This window comes from Aquarana catesbeiana, linkage group LG06 (assembly GCF_042186555.1).
Source record: "Aquarana catesbeiana isolate 2022-GZ linkage group LG06, ASM4218655v1, whole genome shotgun sequence".
Taxonomy (NCBI): Eukaryota; Metazoa; Chordata; class Amphibia; order Anura; family Ranidae; genus Aquarana; species Aquarana catesbeiana.
The window spans coordinates 86,614,627-86,634,494 of NC_133329.1; the positions used below are offsets into that span (position 1 = coordinate 86,614,627).

The 19,868-nt window shown below is 48.1% G+C and overlaps 1 protein-coding gene across 3 annotated transcripts in view; it reads left to right on the top strand.

Moving 5' to 3' along the window:
• The first annotated feature begins 3,186 nt into the window (after positions 1–3,186).
• PRPSAP2 (phosphoribosyl pyrophosphate synthetase associated protein 2) overlaps positions 3,187–19,868 on the top strand; it is a 114,053-nt gene continuing 97,371 nt past the window's right edge. Inside the window, exons 1-2 of one of the 3 annotated variants that reach the window (XM_073636390.1) lie at positions 13,646–13,781; positions 13,881–13,930. The gene's annotated coding sequence lies outside the window, so the exon portion shown is untranslated. Of the gene's footprint in view, positions 3,321–13,643; positions 13,782–13,880; positions 13,931–19,868 lie in introns of those variants that run through there. The other 2 variants (XM_073636389.1, XM_073636391.1) reach the window with 2 other exon arrangements.

Here is a 19,868-nt window from a genome sequence, read left to right on the forward strand (position 1 = left end):
TGATATGGGTGTGGTGATTGTGCGGGACTTGTGATATGGGTGTGGTCACGGCATGGGACATGTGATATGGGTGTGGTCATTGCATGGGACTTGTGATATGGGTGTGGTCATGGCGTGGGGCTTGTGATATGGGTGTTATCATGGCGTGGGACATGTGTTACGGGTGTGGGACATGTGATATGGGTGTGGTCACGGCGTGGGAAATGTTATATGGGTGTGGTCACAGCGTGGGACATGTGATATGGGTGTGGTCATTGCATAGGAAGTGATATGGGTGTGGTCATTGCGTGGGACTTATGATATGGGTGTGGTCACGGTGTAGGACTTGTGATATGGGTGTGGTCACTGCATGGGACTTGTGATATGGGTGTGGTCACGGCGTGCAACATGTGATACGGGTGTGGTCACTGCGTGGGATTTGTGATATGGGTGTGGTCATGGCGTGGGACATGTGATACGAGTGTGGTCACAGCGTGGGACATGTGATATGGATGTGGTCACGGCGTGGGACATGTGATATGGGTGTGGTCACTGCGTGGGACTTGTGATATGGGTGTGGTCACTGCGTGGGACATGTGATAAGGGTGTGGTCATTGCGTGGGATTTGTGATATGGGTGTGGTCATGGCGTGGGACATGTGATATGGGTGTGGTCACGGCGTGGGACATGTGATATGGATGTGGTCACGGCGTGGGACATGTGATATGGGTGTGGTCATTGCGTGGGACTTGTGATATGGGTGTGGTCATGGCGTGGGGCTTGTGATATGGGTGTTGTCACGGCGTGGGACATGTGTTACGGGTGTGGGACATGTGATATGGGTGTGGTCACGGCGTGGGAAATGTTATATGGGTGTGGTCACAGCGTGGGACATGTGATATGGGTGTGGTCACAGTGTAGGACATGTGATATGGGTGTGGTCATTGCATAGGACATGTGATATGGGTGTGGTCATTGCATGGGACTTATGATATGGGTGTGGTCACGGTGTAGGATTTGTGATATGGGTGTGGTCACTGCGTGGGACTTGTGATATGGGTGTGGTCATGGCGTGGGACATGCAAAATGGGCGTGGTCAAGGCGTGGGACATGTGATATGGGTGTGGTCAAGGCGTGGGACATGTGATATGGGTGTGATCACAGCATAGGACTTGTGATATGGGTGTGGTCATTGCGTGAGACTTGTGATATGGGTGTGGTCACAGCGTGGGACATGTGATACGGATGTGGTCACGGTGTGGGACATGTGATATGGGTGTGGTCATGGTGTGGGACATGTGATACGGGTGTGGTCACGGCGTGGAACATGTGATACGGGTGTAGTCACTGCGTGGGATTTGTGATATGGGTGTGGTCATGGCGTGGGACATGTGATACGGGTGTGGTCATGGCGTGGGACATGTGATATGGGTGTGGTCACGGCGTGGGACTTGTGATACGGATGTGGTCACGGTGTGGGACATGTGATATGGGTGTGCTCACGGCGTGGGACATGTGATATGGATGTGGTCATGGTGGTGGACATGTGATATGAATGTGGTCATGGCGTGGGACATGTGATACGGATGTGGTCACGGCGTGGGAAATGTTATATGGGTGTGGTCACAGCGTGGGACATGTGATATGGGTGTGGTCACAGTGTAGGACATGTGATATGGGTGTGGTCATTGCATAGGACATGTGATATGGGTGTGGTCATTGCATGGGACTTATGATATGGGTGTGGTCACGGTGTAGGATTTGTGATATGGGTGTGGTCACTGCGTGGGACTTGTGATATGGGTGTGGTCATGGCGTGGGACATGCAAAATGGGCGTGGTCAAGGCGTGGGACATGTGATATGGGTGTGGTCAAGGCGTGGGACATGTGATATGGGTGTGATCACAGCATAGGACTTGTGATATGGGTGTGGTCATTGCGTGAGACTTGTGATATGGGTGTGGTCACAGCGTGGGACATGTGATACGGATGTGGTCACGGTGTGGGACATGTGATATGGGTGTGGTCATGGTGTGGGACATGTGATACGGGTGTGGTCACGGCGTGGAACATGTGATACGGGTGTAGTCACTGCGTGGGATTTGTGATATGGGTGTGGTCATGGCGTGGGACATGTGATACGGTGTGGTCATGGCGTGGGACATGTGATATGGGTGTGGTCACGGCGTGGGACTTGTGATACGGATGTGGTCACGGTGTGGGACATGTGATATGGGTGTGCTCACGGCGTGGGACATGTGATATGGATGTGGTCATGGTGGTGGACATGTGATATGAATGTGGTCATGGCGTGGGACATGTGATACGGATGTGGTCACGGTGGTGGACATGTGATATGGATGTGGTCACGGCGTGGAACATGTGATACGGGTGTGGTCATTGCGTGGGACATGTGATACAGGTGTGGTCATTGCATGGGACATGTGATATGGGTGTGGTGAAGGCGTGGGACATGTGATATGGGTGTGGTCACAGCATGGGACATGTGATATGGGTGTGGTCATTGCATGGGACATGTGATACAGGTGTGGTCACGGTGTGGGATTTGTGATATGGGTGTGGTCACGGCGTGGGCCATGTGATATGGGTGTGGTCACGGCATGGGACATGTGATATGGGTGTGGTCACGGCGTGGGACATGTGATATGGGTGTGGTCACGGCGTGGGACATGTGATATGGGTGTGGTCACGGCGTGGGACATGTGATATGGGTGTGGTCACGGCGTGGGACATGTGATATGGGTGTGGTCACGGCGTGGGACATGCGTTGTTGTCGGTGTCCGGCTCCGTGTGTCGTGGTGAACAATCCTGTAAGGTGAGGGAGTCATGTGATAGGAATGTCAGTTGTTATGTTTCTCTCAGAATAATAAAGTTTACTCATCTTTGAAACTTTCATAATCACTGCAACCAGATTGAGCAGGCTTTTCTCAGTGCCCCCAGGTGACAGTGCAGGGTATAGTGAGAACACACAGACTGCTTCCAGTAAATAATGACACAGCGGCCATTGTCCCCCCCCCCCCCCTCACTAAGTGTGTATGAACCAGGCGCTCCCCCTTTGTTCTCTCCCATCCCTCCCCGCTGGTGCTGATGGTGCATCGATGCGCTCGGCACTCCTCGTCACTCGGCTTCCCTGCCATTGACAGTCCTTGGCAGCGGTGACGTCAGTGGCGGAGGGGCGGGGGGGGAGGGGGAGCCGTCTGAGTGGCATCCATGAGATCGGCACTCCCCCAGGCTGTGGCAGAGCCGCCATTTTCAGTGTGTGATAGCGGGAGAGAGAGGAGCGGAGCCGGGACCGGCACCGGGGAGGAGCTGAGCTGGAGGTTAGTGTCATACACCGAGGTCCCCGGGACTCGTACATTGGGGGGGCGGGATATGATGTCAGGTGCCGGGGAGCCGGGTGTCATGGCACGGGGGGGGGGGCAGAGGGTCAGGTGACTGTGCCCGGGCATGTCCTGGTGGGGATCATGTGACCCGTGTACAGGTGTGATAGAGGGCATTGTACCGGGGACTGTCATGAGATATGATTGGTCAGAACCATTGTGATATGTGGTGGTATGAGACGTGCTGTGTACAGACGTGGTGTGTGATGGGCACAATAGTGGCATGTGATGGGCACCGCTGTGGATAGTGATTGGCACAATAATGGCGTGTAATGCATGCACAGTCTTGGTGTGTGATGGGCACAATAATGGAATTTGATGGGCACCTTTGTGGCTAGTGATTGGCACAATAATGGCGTGCAATGGGCACGGTCATGGCTACTGATTGGCGCACATCGTGGCGTGTGTGATGGGCACGGTCACGTGATGGTTGCGGCTTGTGATTGAAGCAGTCGTGGCGTGTGATTGTCACAGTCTTGGCTACTGATTGGCGCAGTCGTGGTGTGTGCTGGGCACAATAATGGCATGTGATGGTCGCGGCGTGTGATTGGAATGGTCGTGGTGTGTGTGATGGGCATAGTTTTAGTGTGTGACGTTGGATATGAGATGGGCACAGCAATTACTTGAGGTGTACTTGATGAGACCTGTTGTGCATTGTGTGATGGGCACAGCCATGGCATTTGATGGGCACAGTCATGACATGGAACTTTCTTAATCAAGACATGATGGGCACAGTTGTGGCGTGTGATGGGCACAGCTTTAGTGTATGACAGATATGAGATGGGCACAGCGATGACTTGGGATGACCTTGATGAGAACTTTTGTGTCTTGTGTGATGGGCACAGCCATGGCATTTGATGGGCATGTTCATGACATGGAACTTTCTTAATTGAAACCTTGAGACATGTGATGGGCACAGCTGTGGCGGGTGATGTGTGTGTGAAGGGCACAGTCGTGGCCTGGGATATGCATGAAAAGAACCATCCTGGCACAGGCCTTGTGTGATGGGCACAGCTTTAATGTGTGACATTGGATATGAGATGGGCACAGCAATGACATGGGATGTACTTGATGAGAACTGTTGTGCCTTGTGTGATGGGCACAGCCATGGCATTTGATGGGCACGATCATGACATGGAACTTTTCTTAATCGAAACCTTGAGATGTGATGGGTGCAGCTGTGGAGGGTGATGTGTGATGGGCACAGTCATGGTGTGGGATATGCATGAAAAAGGACCATCCTGGCACAGGCCTTATGTGATGGGCACAGCTGTGGCATATTATTGTTGTGCAGTGCCCCATGTCGGGGGGGTATGTGGTGCGCTGTCATTGTGGGGACGCCTTCTTATACCATGTATGTCGGTATCTCTTTTCTGATTGGTCGCTGTGACCCTCTATAGTACTCATGTCAAAGCTGACGACTATCTCCACCCTCAGCGGTGACATGTAGCGTGTTCTGAACCCGGTAGAGCTCACGTTTCTCTGGACAGCTTGGCCTGCAAGTAAATGAGTGAAGAGAAATAACAGTGAAAACTTACAAATGTAAAAACTAATGGAGTTCGTATATTACTAGAATTCCCATCTCTATACAGTGATTACCCCCCATAGTGATACCTGAACACAATGTTCTCCTCTGTGTATAGAAACCCCAATAATCAATTCTTCTTTTATTTGCTCCCTCTTGATCTGTTAAATACACACTGAAAACACTTTGTTATGTCAGTTTGATACCCGCTGATCCTGTCAGAAATCTCTGTGAGCTACAGAACACCTCCCCTCTGTTTATAAGGATGATGACAAGGGGAGGTTTTTGTAGCCCAAATCATTAGAGCCGCCTAGGGGTACAGCGCTGGTCCATCTGAGGACAGGAAGTGTGTTACTGGCGGGATCACCAGGCAGAATAAATAAAAAAAAAGAAGCTAAGCAGGGTTGTACTCGGATAGTACTTGGGTTGGGGGACCAAATGGCAATACCAGACGCTGTAGATGTTGAAAACCAATCCAGCTATCACATCTAAGGACTGGTTAACACGCATTATCTTAGCTTTGCCTTAGATTGTAGATAGGATGTAACCTACAGCAGCCTTTCTCAATCATTTTACCACAGAGGGACCCCTAAATTATTAGTCCGATCCACAGCTCGTGGTACATTCGCTGCACCTCATTGGTGGCCAGTGAGGGAGGGGCTTCTTTGTACTGGTGGTCAGTGGAAAGAACATCACATTATCATTGTAGGGCCCCCCTACAGTAGGGAACAGTGGGAAGAATGCCCTTTACATTGGTGGTCAGTGGGAAGAATGCCCCTTACATTGGTGGTCAGTGGGAAGAATGCCCTTTACATTGGTGGTCAGTGGGAAGAATGCCCTTTACATTGGTGGTCAGTGGGAAGAATGTTCCATACATTGGTGGTCAGTGGGAAGAATGCTCCTTACATTGGTGATCAGTGAGAAGAATGCTCCTTACATTGGTGATCAGTGAGAAGAATGCTCCTTACATTGGTGATCAGTGGGAAGAATGTTCCTTACATTGGTGATCAGTGAGAAGAATGTTCCTTACATTGGTGATCAGTGAGAAGAATGTTCCTTACATTGGTGATCAGTGGGAAGAGTGTCCCTTACATTGGTGATCAGTGAGAAGAATGTTCCTTACATTGGTGATCAGTGGGAAGAGTGTCCCTTACATTGGTGGTCAGTGGGAAGAATGTTCCTTACATTGGTGATCAGTGAGAAGAATGCTCCTTACATTGGTGGTCAGTGGGAAGAATGCTCCTTACATTGGTGGTCAGTGGGAAGAATGTTCCTTACATTGGTGATCAGTGAGAAGAATGCTCCTTACATTGGTGGTCAGTGGGAAGAATGTTCCTTACATTGGTGGTCAGTGGGAAGAATGTTCCTTACATTGGTGATCAGTGGGAAGAATGTTCCTTACATTGGTGATCAGTGGGAAGAATGCTCCTTACATTGGTGATCAGTGAGAAGAATGTCTCTTACGTTGGTGATCAGTGAGAAGAATGTTCCTTACATTGGAGGTCAGTACAGACAGTGAAAATTATCAGTGGTTCCTTACCCCCACAATACAAAAGTTGACAACCACTGGACTACAGGGTCACATTGACAGCCAAGCAAGTAGCATTTTCAGAATAAGGTCTTCAGTGGCAGCTGCTATTCTACTTCACCTACAGTCCAGTGTGACGGTCCTGCACACGAGGCATTGGTATCTGTCTGCCCCTACGGAGGGTTGTGATTTGATGTGATCGGTATTTCTAGTGCCCCTCTATGATGTGTCTGAAATGACGGTGTCACTGCTGGCTCTCCCTCCCGTCCAGATATGGAATCAGCGGCTCTAAATGTCACTCGTATGGCTCTTGGCAGCAGCTGGTGTACAGGGAGGGCAGTTGGCTGGAGTGAAGTGCGGGTCATTAATGTGCAATCTAGATAAGATTATTGTACATGAACGGGCACAGAGAGAGCGGGCGGCCACACACCGAGCTCTTATCTGCCAGTATATTGCATTCTACTACGTCTGCTATTATAACCTTCTGCTCCGTTCGCTCTGAAAGTGCTTTTGTTGTAAGGTGACTGCGGTTGTTTTCTTTGTACTTTAAAAAAAAGTGGACGGTGGCTGGTGGACGTTAGACGATGGCAGAGGCGTTTTTTTTTTTTTTTTTTTCACATGTGTTCAATCGTCTGGAATCCTTAGACCAGGGATATGCAGTTAGCGGACTTCCAGCTGTTGCAAAACTACAAGTCCCATCATGCCTCTGCCTCTGGGTGTCATGCTTGTGGCTGTCAGAGTCTTGCTATGCCTCATGGGACTTGTAGTTCTGCAGCAGCTGGAGGTCCGCTAATTGCATATCCCTGCCTTAGACTTTGTTTATGATTCTCCTGTGTTTGGTTTATTTCAACACAGAAATTATTCTGCGAAGTAGAAACAAAGATACTTCCCAGATCAGTTCCTCTTTGCTTTAAAGTTATATATATTTTTAATTAAAATTAAAAAGAGATTTATGCATACCTGCTCTGTGCAGTGGTATTGCACAGAGCTACCCCCCGGGGCGGTCCACTCCTCTTCTTCAGGTGCCCCCATAGCAAACCATGTACTATGGGGACACTCCCGAGCTGGGCTGTGTGCATCCATAGACACGCACGTCCCCTGATCCTTCTTCACAGGGTTTGACAGCGACTCTTGCTTCCCTCAGGGAATGCAGGGAGAGAGGAGAGCAGGGCTGCCAGTGGGGGACAGCGCTGGATCCTGATCGGTGTCAGGTAAGTGTTTAGGGGCAGAGAGAAATGCTATGATCATTTTACAGGGAATGCATCAACTTAAAGCGATAATAAAGCCTTGTTTAAAAAAAAAAAAAAAATTCTATGCATTAAGATAAAGTCTTCTGTGTGTAGCAGCCCCTCTTAACTCTTACCTGAGGTCTCTCTCTGTCCAGCGATGTCCACGAGTGTCTCAGCCCTCCTTGATTGGCTGAGACACAGCAGCGGGGCCATTGGCTCCTGCTGCTGTCAGTCAAAGTCAGCTAGCCAATCAGGGAAGAGAGGGGGTGGTGCCGGGTCGGGGCTCCATGTTTGATGGACACATGGAGCTGTGACTCAGTTCAGGTGCCCCCATAGCAAGCTGCTTGCTGTGGGGGGCACTAAAAAGGAGGGAGGGGCCAGGAGCACAGAAGAGGGACCCGAGAAGAGGAGGATCTGGGCTGCTCTGTGCAAATCCACTGCAACAGAGCAGGTAAGTATAACATGTTTGTTATTTTTATAGGGGAAAAAAAAACGAGACTTTACAAGCACTTTAGGTCCATTGAGGTGCATACCACCTTGTGGACTTATTTATTTTATTTACGTTTGACAGTCTTACAGAGCTGCGGGAGTACAGCTATCGCTACACTCCCTGGGCTCCGACAGGAAAGACACTGCTCTCTGATATAGCAGCAGTTTGTCTCATTTTTTTTCTTGCTGCTGGTATTTTTGCTATAGCTCTAATCGCAAGTGTGAATGGGGCCCAAGAAGATCTTATCTGCCCCTGAATGCACAGAATTCTGTTTTCTCTAACCTGAATCAGGGTGGATTTGATTTAAATCACTAGTAAAAAGAATCAATTTAAATCATCATTTTTAAAGAGCAACTGTTATCTCTGACCCGCTGTTGGCTCCTCCTCTGACCCGCTGTTGGCTCCTCCTCTGACCCGCTGTTGGCTCCTCCTCTGACCCGCTGTTGGCTCCTCTTCTGACCCGCTGTTGGCTCCTCTTCTGACCCGCTGTTGGCTCCTCTTCTGACCCGCTGTTGGCTCCTCTTCTGACCCGCTGTTGGCTCCTCTTCTGACCCGCTGTTGGCTCCTCTTCTGACCCGCTGTTGGCTCCTCTTCTGACCCGCTGTTGGCTCCTCTTCTGACCCGCTGTTGGCTCCTCTTCTGACCCGCTGTTGGCTCCTCTTCTGACCCGCTGTTGGCTCCTCTTCTGACCCGCTGTTGGCTCCTCTTCTGACCCGCTGTTGGCTCCTCTTCTGACCCGCTGTTGGCTCCTCTTCTGACCCGCTGTTGGCTCCTCTTCTGACCCGCTGTTGGCTCCTCTTCTGACCCGCTGTTGGCTCCTCTTCTGACCCGCTGTTGGCTCCTCTTCTGACCCGCTGTTGGCTCCTCTTCTGACCCGCTGTTGGCTCCTCTTCTGACCCGCTGTTGGCTCCTCTTCTGACCCGCTGTTGGCTCCTCTTCTGACCCGCTGTTGGCTCCTCTTCTGACCCGCTGTTGGCTCCTCTTCTGACCCGCTGTTGGCTCCTCTTCTGACCCGCTGTTGGCTCCTCTTCTGACCCGCTGTTGGCTCCTCCTCTGACCCGCTCTTGGCTCACCGACAGTCCCATTTACTTTAATGGGACAGCTGGTGATGCGGCAGTGACACAACAAGGTGAGGGACGTGGCGGCAGCAGGTGAGTGGATGCCCGCTAACAGGCGCTGCCATGATGGATCTGAAATGACAGGTGCCCTTTAAATGTAAGGACTTGTTCTTGCTGGTAGTTAGAATCTTTAATATTTGCAGACAAAATGAAGGTCTCCTATTTAGAATAATAAGCTGTCAGGTTAGTAAAACAGCGATATCAGAACTGATTCAATAATACAGTTTGTTGTGTACATAGATTTGCAAAACAATGGGATAAAAGAATATTCCTGAACTATGTTTTATCTAATGGTTACTGTGAAATTGTGTGAGGGCCAGTTCACACCACATGCAGTCCAGTGCGTTTTTTTTTTTCTGCATCAAAAACGCAAAGAAAGTAGGTTATATAGTTTTCAATGGCATAGTTCGCGCCAGTGCGTTCCAGTTCCAGGAAAAAAAAAGTAGAACATGCTGCATTTTTCCTGCACTGGACTGTACTGGAACGCTGTAAAAATCAGGTTTCCTATTTAGAATAATAAGCTGTCAGGTTAGTAAAACAGCGCTATCAGAATCTAATCAATCATACAGTTTGTAGTGTACATAGATTTGCAAAATAATGAGATAAAGGAATCTTCCTGAACTTTATTTTATCTCATGGTGACGTTGTGTGAATGCATCAATGCAGTGCATGTTATCTCAGCTTGCAGAGCTTGGATTCATTGAATGAGTTTACCAAAAATGTAAATATTGCAGAATATACAGCCTCATGCTACATAACTAAGCTCCGTTTCATGCCAAATAAACTAAATTATTAATGTATCCTGAATAGAAAACGATCTTTTAGATTTTTACTCCAAAAGCAATCTATTAAATTAAATTTGATAAAAATAAAAAAAATCGATTTAAAAAAAAAAAAAAAAAAATATATATATATATATATATTTTAATGATTGATTCATATCCACCCTGCTTCCTTGTACTTCCCCTGCTGTAAAATACTTCTCCCATTCCAGCCCCCAGTGTCTAAAAACCAAATATGCAGTGCCATGCTGCCTGATTGGCTGACAATAAAGAACCTCCCCTGAAGTATACCTCTAGGCAAAACTTCTTTTTTTTTTTTTTTAGTTTTTAGATTGGGGTAGGGATAGATCTTGTCATCTTTACCCGCATTGCAAGATTCACTTCTCCCATTTGTACTGGTGACCATTGTAATCACGAAAGAAAGAGGTGAAAAATTGAAATCTTAGGTGAGGGTAAATCTTTCAATAGGGACACCTGTTCCGGGGACATTTGTGTAATAGGGGAATTCCGTTAACTTTGACAAGTAAGCCAAGTCCTCAAGCGGTCATTAGGGTAGTGGTCTCCATGGAAGGTATTTTCATACAGGCAAATGGATAGATTCTTAGATTCTCCCATATGTTCACATGTATAATCACTGTGCTGCTCCTCCTTTCACTGTCCCATCACAGGTTAGGGGTGCGTCCAGGACAAGCTGGGCTCAGAGGAAGTAGATTAGTGTTAGTGCCTGAATTTGAACTGGTATCAGCCAATTGCATTCCATGTACAGTAGGGCACTGTGCTGCTTCTTCTTTCACTGCCCAATCACAGGCTAGGGGTGGATCAAGGACGACTTTTTAAAGGGGTTTTAAAGGCTCGTGTTTTTTCACCTTAATGCAGCCGTCACCGGCCCCCAAGCGCCCCCCCCCCTGTTTTACTTACCTGAGCCCCGAATTTCCGTTGGCATGTCCCCGCCGTCCCTCTTTCCACGGATTCCCGGCTCTTGATTGGATAGATTGATAGCAGCGCAGCCATTGGCTCCCGCTGCTGTCAATCAAATCCAATGACGCGGGGGGGCAGGGCCGAGTCCTGCATTCGACCTCTATGGACGCCGAATGCTGGACTCGGGAGCGCGCCCGCAAGGTAACCCCCTCAGGAGAGCGCTTCTCCTAGGGCAGTGATGGCAAACCTTGGCCCCCCAGATGTTTTGGAACTACATTTCCCATGATGCTCAACTACACTGCAGGGTGCATGAGCATCATGGGAAATGTAGTTTTAAAACATCTGGGGTGCCAAGGTTCTCCATCGCTGTCCTAGGGGGTTATCTAATGCGGGGAGGAGCTGCCGAGGGACCCCAGAAATGGATGTTCGGGACCACTCTGTGCAAAACGAGCTGCACAGTAGAGGTAAGTATGTTATGTTTGTTATTTTAAAAATAATAAAAAATTATCCTTTAGTATCACTTTAAGTTCGCCGAGGGGTGATAGCGAAAGATTGAAGAAACGCCAAAAATCTGACTTGTATCTTAGTGCAGACTTCTGGGAAAATCAGTGAGCCAATCACACAAGCAGGGAATGCTCTGGTAAGGGGGGGGGGCATTCTGTATACAGAACACCTCCAGGTTGCCATATTGCATTTTCAGAAAATTACAGCTCTGCAGATTGAAAAAAAAAGGTCATTGTTAATAACATTCAATTGCAACATGACTTGTGTCACAATTGTATACGCTATATTATTTTTTTTTTATTTGCTTTTTTTTTTTTTATTATTAAAGTGGAGTTACCCTTTAATGATTTTATTGGAAGTGGAGATCTCTTTGGAAGCGGAGGACCACTTTAAGAAAGAATTGATTGCCTGCTAAGGAAATCTGAGGAGTATTAATTTAGTGCGCCTGTTATCTGGAAATCACAAAGCCGGGATGACTTGAGATAAACGGGCTCACTGCCAGGAATAATGATATCAGATGCTGGAGACCTCATTCATCAAAGTGTCTGAAATAAGAAACAGGTCCAGAGTGCCTCATAGCAATGGAAGGTTAGCAGGAAGTTGTTCTGTCTTTCCGGGATAGATAGTAAAACAATAAAAGTCCTCCATAGATAGTACAAGGCAACCGGACATGCAGCCAAAACCTGGCCACCATATCAAAGTGTCTCGGGGAAGGTGGCCAGCAGGCAGCAGACAGCTTCACTTCCAGGGAAAACAAGATCTCGGTCTGACTGACAATCTAACTTCGGGCCCCTCGCTTGATGGTGATGTGACCAATAAACGTGAACCTTTGGTCACATGACCTGATTAAGGTGATGATAACTTGGCTGTCAACAGACATCACATGACCAAACAACTAAACCAGCATCCCTGAAATCACGTGACCACGATTCCTGTCTCCATTTCGCCTTGCACAAGACTCGGCATTTAAAGCGGAGTTCCACCCAAAAATGGAACTTCCGCTTTTCCAGTTCCTCCCCCCCTCCGGTGTCACATTTGGCACCTTTCAGGGGGGAGAGGGGAGCAGATACCTGTCTAATACAGGTATTTTGCTCCCACTTCTGGGCATAGATACCCGAGCCACCCGCGGCTATCTGCCCCACTTCCGGCGCCTTCTGCGCCCCCCCCCCGCTGTCTTAAGGTAATGCCCTCACCGAGGATGGCGGCGGCAGCACCCAACAGCTGAAGGACAGATCGGCTTCGGGTGCCCTGGACAGGTAAGTGTCCTTATTTTAAAAGTCAGCAGCTGCAGTATTTGTAGGTGCTGGTCTGAACTATGCCATTGAAAACCATATAATCTACTTTCTTTGCGTTTTTGATGCAGGAAAAAAAAAAACGCACTGGACTGCATGTGGTGTGAATTGGCCCTCACACAATTTTTCAGTAACAATGAGATAAAACAAAGTTCAGGAAGATTCCTTTATCCCAATGTTTTGCAAATCTATGTACACTACAAACTGTATGATTGAATCAGTTCTTATATCGCTGTTTTACTAGCCTGACAACTTATTATTCGAAATGGGAAACCTTCATTTTGTCTGCAAATATTAAAGATTCTAACTACCAGCAAGAATGAGTCCTTACATTTAAAGAGCACCTGTCATTTCAGATCCATCATGGCAGCGCCTGTTAGCGGGCATCCACTCACCTTGTTGTGTCCCTGCCGCATCACCAGCCGTCCCATTAAAGTGAATGGGACTGTTGGTGAGCCAACAGCGGGTCAGAGGAGGAGCGGCTGGGGGACAGAAATGACAGTTGCTCTTTAAAAATGATGATTTAAATTAAGCTTTTACTAGCAACTTAATTCAAATCCACCCTGCAAGGAAGACTTCATGTGCGAGTCGTGGTGTTACCATCGTAGTAGGGGTACCTGGATCACAACACCGACTGAACAGATCTGCATACATTTTGGCAGGGAGAATACTTCCAATGGATGTATTTCAAGAGTATGTGTAACTGTTTGCTTGGAGTTTTTTTTTTTCTAAAAGGTGCTGATCTTAATCCTTCAATTCAGTGAGACGTGTAAGCGACCGATCGATGAGTCTCATTTGCTTGGTTACACTTCCTTCCTGCTAGTGCGGTGTTTGTCGTTTCCTGCAGCCAATTACTCACATCTTCACGTGTTTCTATAACGTGATTTTTCTTTTAAGCTTCTACTAATAAGGACCCGGGATATTTTCAGTTCTGAGCGGACACCCGTGTAATTCAGCGTTCCCAACAGTCATGCAGGAGCTTGGAGTATGGAACTCAGGATCGTTCGTTATATAAGTATATAATCTTTCACTGATTTGCCATCTTAATCTTGCTGTTTGTGGTAAGATCTTTATAGCTCACCCCACTTGTTACAGTCTGTACAATCTTCTTTAGATCTACCGACAACTGAGCGGTGCATGGGCTTGCTTGATTGGATGGATTAGGTAGGTCCTCCCATATTTTATATTATTTTGGTAGATCTAAAGTTGCACACAGATTGTTTGGTGGAATTGTGTGTTGAGCCTTAAAGGATAATTCAACCTTAACACTAACCTTTTTATTTTTGCCGTTTTGACCGGATCCCACGCTGAGCTGTCAGCTGCGGCTTCGCTGTGGAGGTGGGTGCAGAGGACACAGCCGACAACGGAAGCCCCATAGCAACTCTATGGATGGCGTCACTTCCCATTAATTTCACAGCCGTTGTCGGCCGTGTCCTCTGCAGAGCTTCCTCCGCTGGGGACCGGACTGGCTTAAAAAAAGGTGTGTGTGTGTGTATGTGTGTGTGTATATATATATATATATATATATATATATATATATGTGTGTGTATATATTAGCAATTTCTTCTTTACAGGGCTAGATAGGTAGATAGGTTAGGCTTATATCGTGGATGTTTGTAGATGTAGCGATTTTAGTGTTGGGGTGGACTTCTCCTTTAATGGACTCCAACCGAAAACTGATATTTCTGAATAAACCTTCTTAAGGTAATAATCATCTAAAGGTTTCCTGTGTCTTCTTAGCTGACCATACACATAACAGTCTACTTTAGATTTGCCAACATTCGTGTAGCACAAGGGCAAAAGAAACCTTCCCCTGCTATCCAAATACATATATGTCACACCACGGTGGTAGACTATAACAGTCGGTGGTGTTCTCTGTTGTGAGCGAGCTCATTTTGGGTGCCCCCAGCACTGGGAGCAGTCACTGTTTATGATCTAGAGCTTGGAGGCTGAGTCCCTGATCGGTGATCACATGACCAGGAAGCCCAGGAAATGTTTTCAGCATTAGTATACTTCCATAGCAGCGGTGGTTAACTTTCATAATATGGGGGGCCTCAAGGGTGGCCCTCGACATCACCAAAGGGCTGCATGTAAAATTCTATGAATATTCATTATCAGAGACAGCAGACACATAACAGGATATAGTCATAGCTTACAGACAGGATACAATAGATGGTCAGAGACTGCAGACAGGATACAAGAGATGGTCAGACACTGCAGACAGGGTAGAAGAGATGGTCACATACTGAAGACAGGATACAGGTGATGGTCAAAGACTGCAGACAGGATACAGGAGATGGTCAGAGACTGCAGACAGGATACAGGAAATGGCCAGAGACTGCAGACAGGATACAGGAAATGGGCAGAGACTGCAGACAGGTACAGGAAATGGTCAGAGACTGCAGACAGGATACAGGAAATGGACAGAGACTGCAGACAGGATACAGGAAATGGTCAGAGACTGCAGACAGGATACAGGAAATGGTCAGAGACTGCAGACAGGATACAGGAAATGGTCAGAGACTGCAGACAGGATACAGGAAATGGTCAGAGACTGCAGACAGGATACAGGAACTGGTCAGCTGCAGACAGGATACAGGAACTGGTCAGCTGCAGACAGGATACAGGAAATGGTCAGAGACTGCAGACAGGATACAGGAAATGGTCAGAGACTGCATACAGGATACAGGAGATGGTCAGAGACTTGTGACAGGATACAGGAAATGTTTAGAGACTGCAGACAGGATACAGGAGATGGTCAGAGACTGCAGACAGGAAATGGTCAGAGACTGCAGACAGGATACAGGAAATGGTCAGAGACTGCAGACAGGATACAGGAAATGGTCAGAGACTGCAGACAGGATACAGGAGATGGTCAGAGACTGCAGACAGGATACAGGAGATGGTCAGAGACTGCAGACAGGATACAGGAGATGGTCAGAGACTGCAGACAGGATACAGGAGATGGTCAGAGACTGCAGACAGGATACAGGAGATGGTCAGAGACTTCAGACAGGATACAGGAGATGGTCAGAGACTGCAGACAGGATACAGGAGATGGTCAGAGACTGCAGACAGGATACAGGAGATGGTCAGAGACTGCAGACAGGATACAGGAGATGGTCAGAGACTGCAGACAGGATACAGGAGATGGTCAGAGACTGCTGACAAAATACAGGAGAATGTCAGAGACTGCAGACGGTATACAGGAGAAGGTAGAGACTGCAGACGGTATACAGGAGATGGTCAGAGACCGCAGACGGTATACAGGAGAGGGTCAGAGACCGCAAACGGTATACAGGAGATGGTCAGAGACCGCAGACGGTATACAGGAGATGGTCAGAGACCGCAGACGGTATACAGGAGATGGTCAGGGACCGCAGACGGTATACAGGAGATGGTCAGGGACCGCAGACGGTATACAGGAGATGGTCAGGGACCGCAGACGGTATACAGGAGATGGTCAGGGACCGCAGACGGTATACAGGAGATGGTCAGGGACCGCAGACGGTATACAGGAGATGGTCAGGGACCGCAGACGGTATACAGGAGATGGTCAGGGACCGCAGACGGTATACAGGAGATGGTCAGGGACCGCAGACGGTATACAGGAGATGGTCAGGGACCGCAGACGGTATACAGGAGATGGTCAGGGACCGCAGACGGTATACAGGAGATGGTCAGGGACCGCAGACGGTATACAGGAGATGGTCAGGGACCGCAGACGGTATACAGGAGATGGTCAGGGACCGCAGACATATTATATAAGACTGCTATAAATTGCTACTATAACAAACCAGTAAGAAAACACAAACTGGTGTCTGCCAGGGGGTGGCACAAAAAGTGCCAAAGGGCCGTAGGCATCAGGGCTTTATAGGGTCGGCTCCGACTACCAGAAAGGTTATAAACAATCCATTCAATTTCAATATGTGGAGAACACTCACATGGCACGTAGTTGTAGAAAAATCTAAAGAAGATTGTGCAATCAAAGTGCAGCAACAAATGAAACTAAAAATCTTTAAAAAGCACAGAGTCATCATCTGTTCAGGAAATGTGGGGTCATGACAGGAGAGCAGGAAGTAAAGAATTATTCTGTAGAACTTTGCACTGTGTGATAAGATCAGTCCGGCTTCCTGACATGCAAATAATGTCGTACTGATTTGTTTACATGGAGCCGTCTGCTCCGACCATTTCCATATTTTCCATCGTTGCTTCTGTCTGTCATCTTTATCCGGCCTTCCAGACTCTATAACCAGCCAGGTTACAAATACTTCTATTTGGGATCCCCCTGACGGCTCGAATATTTTGTCGCTCATTGCAAAGTAACAGTGTGTAGTAACAGCAACTGTGTGTGTGAAAGTGGGCCTTCTTTAGGCCTCGTGTACACATAGCCTGCTTTGACCGCTGGCCACTGAAAAACGCAAAACGCAGCGATTTTGCAGGCAGTCAAAACGTTCCTATCCTGAACGCAATTCTTCTGTATTCAGGAGAGGGAGGTTGAAGCTCCCCTAACCGCAACAGCTCCTAAACTCTCCTAAAAGCTTATGTATGCATGGACACATGGGGAGGGGGGGGGTTATTTACTTAAGGCAAATCCACTGTGCACTGAAAGTGCAGTCGCTGTAGATCTGAGGGGGACATGCAAGGAAAATAAAAAACTGCATTTTTGCTTGCACATGATTGGATGATAGAAATCAGCAGAGCTTCCCCTCATTTCAGATCCTCCCCTCAGATCTAAAGCAAGTGCACTTCCACATGCACTTGTAGTGCATAGTGGATTTTTCGCTTTAGGAAATCAACCCCATAGACTTTTATGAAGTTGTGTTTAGGAGCTTTGGCAAAAAAAATACACCTAAATCTCCTAAACTCAAATTAACGAGCTGTAGTGTACGTAAAGCCTTACTGTCACACCTCTTACCTGCAAAGGTGTCAGTGCTGCTTCTCCACCAACTATGTCATAAATACATAGATAGATATATAATATTGCTTTTAAAGAGGTTGTAAACCTCAGAAAAAAAATCTAAAAAAAAAAAAACCCTGCAAGACAAAGGCATAATGAGCTAGTATGCATCGCAGACGTTCGCGGGCTCAGGCGCCGTGATTGGCCGGACCCGCAATGAAGTCACTCTCGCGCATGGGCGAGTGAGCCGCCGTTCACAGCACAGGACTGGGTAAGGAACAGCACCCGGGGCCCTTCCTTCAGAGCGCATGCGCCAGTGATGTCACTGTCTGCCTGTAATGTAAATATCTCCTAAATGGTACACGTTTAGGAGATATTTACACTACCTATAGGTAAATGTCTACAAAGGAAGTTTACTTCCTCCTTAGGCCCCTTTCACACGATCAGACCGTTCAGGTCCGCCTGTCAGTTTTGACGGCGGACCTGAACGGGCGCTCCATGTTAGTCTATGGAGCGTTGGATGTCAGCGGAGACATGTCCGCTGACATCCGACCCCATCCGGTCCGCTAAAAGCAGACGGATGGCTCTACGTCCAGGTCCGTTGCTGGCGGATCGGGTGAGATCGGATGAAAACGGACATGCTGTCCGTTTTCATCCGATCTCTCCATAGGCGGCAGCGGCGCCTGACAAGCCCCTCCCTGCTCAGTGAGCAGAGAGGGACCTGTCATCCGCCGGTTCAGCGGAGATCAACGGACAGATCTCCCGCTGAGCTGGCGGACCAAGGCGGGCTCCGAAGAAACGGAGTCCGCCTCGTGTGAAAGGGACCTTTATCCTGCAGTGTGTATACAGCCCAACTCCAAGAATATCAAAAATCCACACCAGACATGACAAGGGTTAATTGTCACATCTAGGGTTAGAGAGAGAAAAGAATCCTTTCTCTTGCTCCAGCAGGGTCCCCCCAGCGCTGTGTCCGGTCTGCAGCTGCATTTTTAAGCAGTAACAGGCAGCAGTCATACTCCATGCTTCTTGACATACAGTACAGGGTTAATGTCCCTTTGCTGTACATGATGATGCTGAGTCTCCAACCACTACTAACCAGAGTTGTGAAAGGAGGAGGAGAGCACTGGAGGTGGGATACAGGTAAGTGATAGAGACTGTACTGTTCCTGAAACCCCCCCCCAGGCATCACTATCATGTAACTGTTGCAGTGCAGGAAGTGGCAAGGGGGCACAAGGGTGAATTTTGGATATACCTGATGTTGGGTTTTAAAGATAGGTTCACATTTACCAAAGCTCTGAAAAGCAATCTGCGGTGGATCGCTTTTCAGAGTCCTGCTAAGCAGCCATTGTCAAGCATTCAGGAGGTGAACCTGCTTCCTACTCAATGCCTGTTTTTATTTTATTTTTTTGGCTCGCAGTTGTGGCACTGCCCTATTGACTTGAATGGTGAAGTTTGAAAAGTGTTGCCCCCTGTCAACTCGACATTTGTGTTACAAGAGAAGTTGAGGGGTTATTATTATTATTTTTTTTTTTTTTTTTTTAATCATACCTGGGTGGATGCAGGATCAGTCCAATGCTGCATCTGTCTCCCACCAACTCTAACACTGAGAACTGAGCGATCAAACACCACTGATTGCTCAGTGCTCTGTGAGCAGAGAGCTGGGGACTGTCCATATGTCTACATATGGTCACGATCTTTTCCCAGCCCTGTGTCTGTTAAGTCAGCCAACAGCAGACTTCAGCCCTCTGTCTGCTGAAAACTGGTCACAGGGGTGCAGAATGCACTGAACTCCTGTGATCTACAGAAGTAGTACAGCCAAACAAGCTTTGGCTGTACTTCTTTAAAGAAAGAAAAAGAAAAAAAATTAAAAGTCAGCAGCTACAAATACTGCAGCTACTGATTTTTAATAATCGGACACTTACCTGTCCCAGGGTCCAGCGATGTGGGGGAACGAAGCCCCGCTCATCTCCCCCTCCTCTCTGTGGCGCCGGCATTGTAACTGTGTGGGCACCCGTCTGTGGCTTCAAGGCCGGGCATGCGCAAGCCGCGCCGTGCGCCGTGACTGGCCAGGCAATCATCTGGGACCTGTGATGTGTCCCAGATGATTGCCGAGAGGGAAGGGGGGAGGTAATCTCCCTCGCGGTGCGCCGGTAGGACGTGGGAGCTGGAACCCTTTAAAAAGTGGGTATCCGCTCCCCCCCC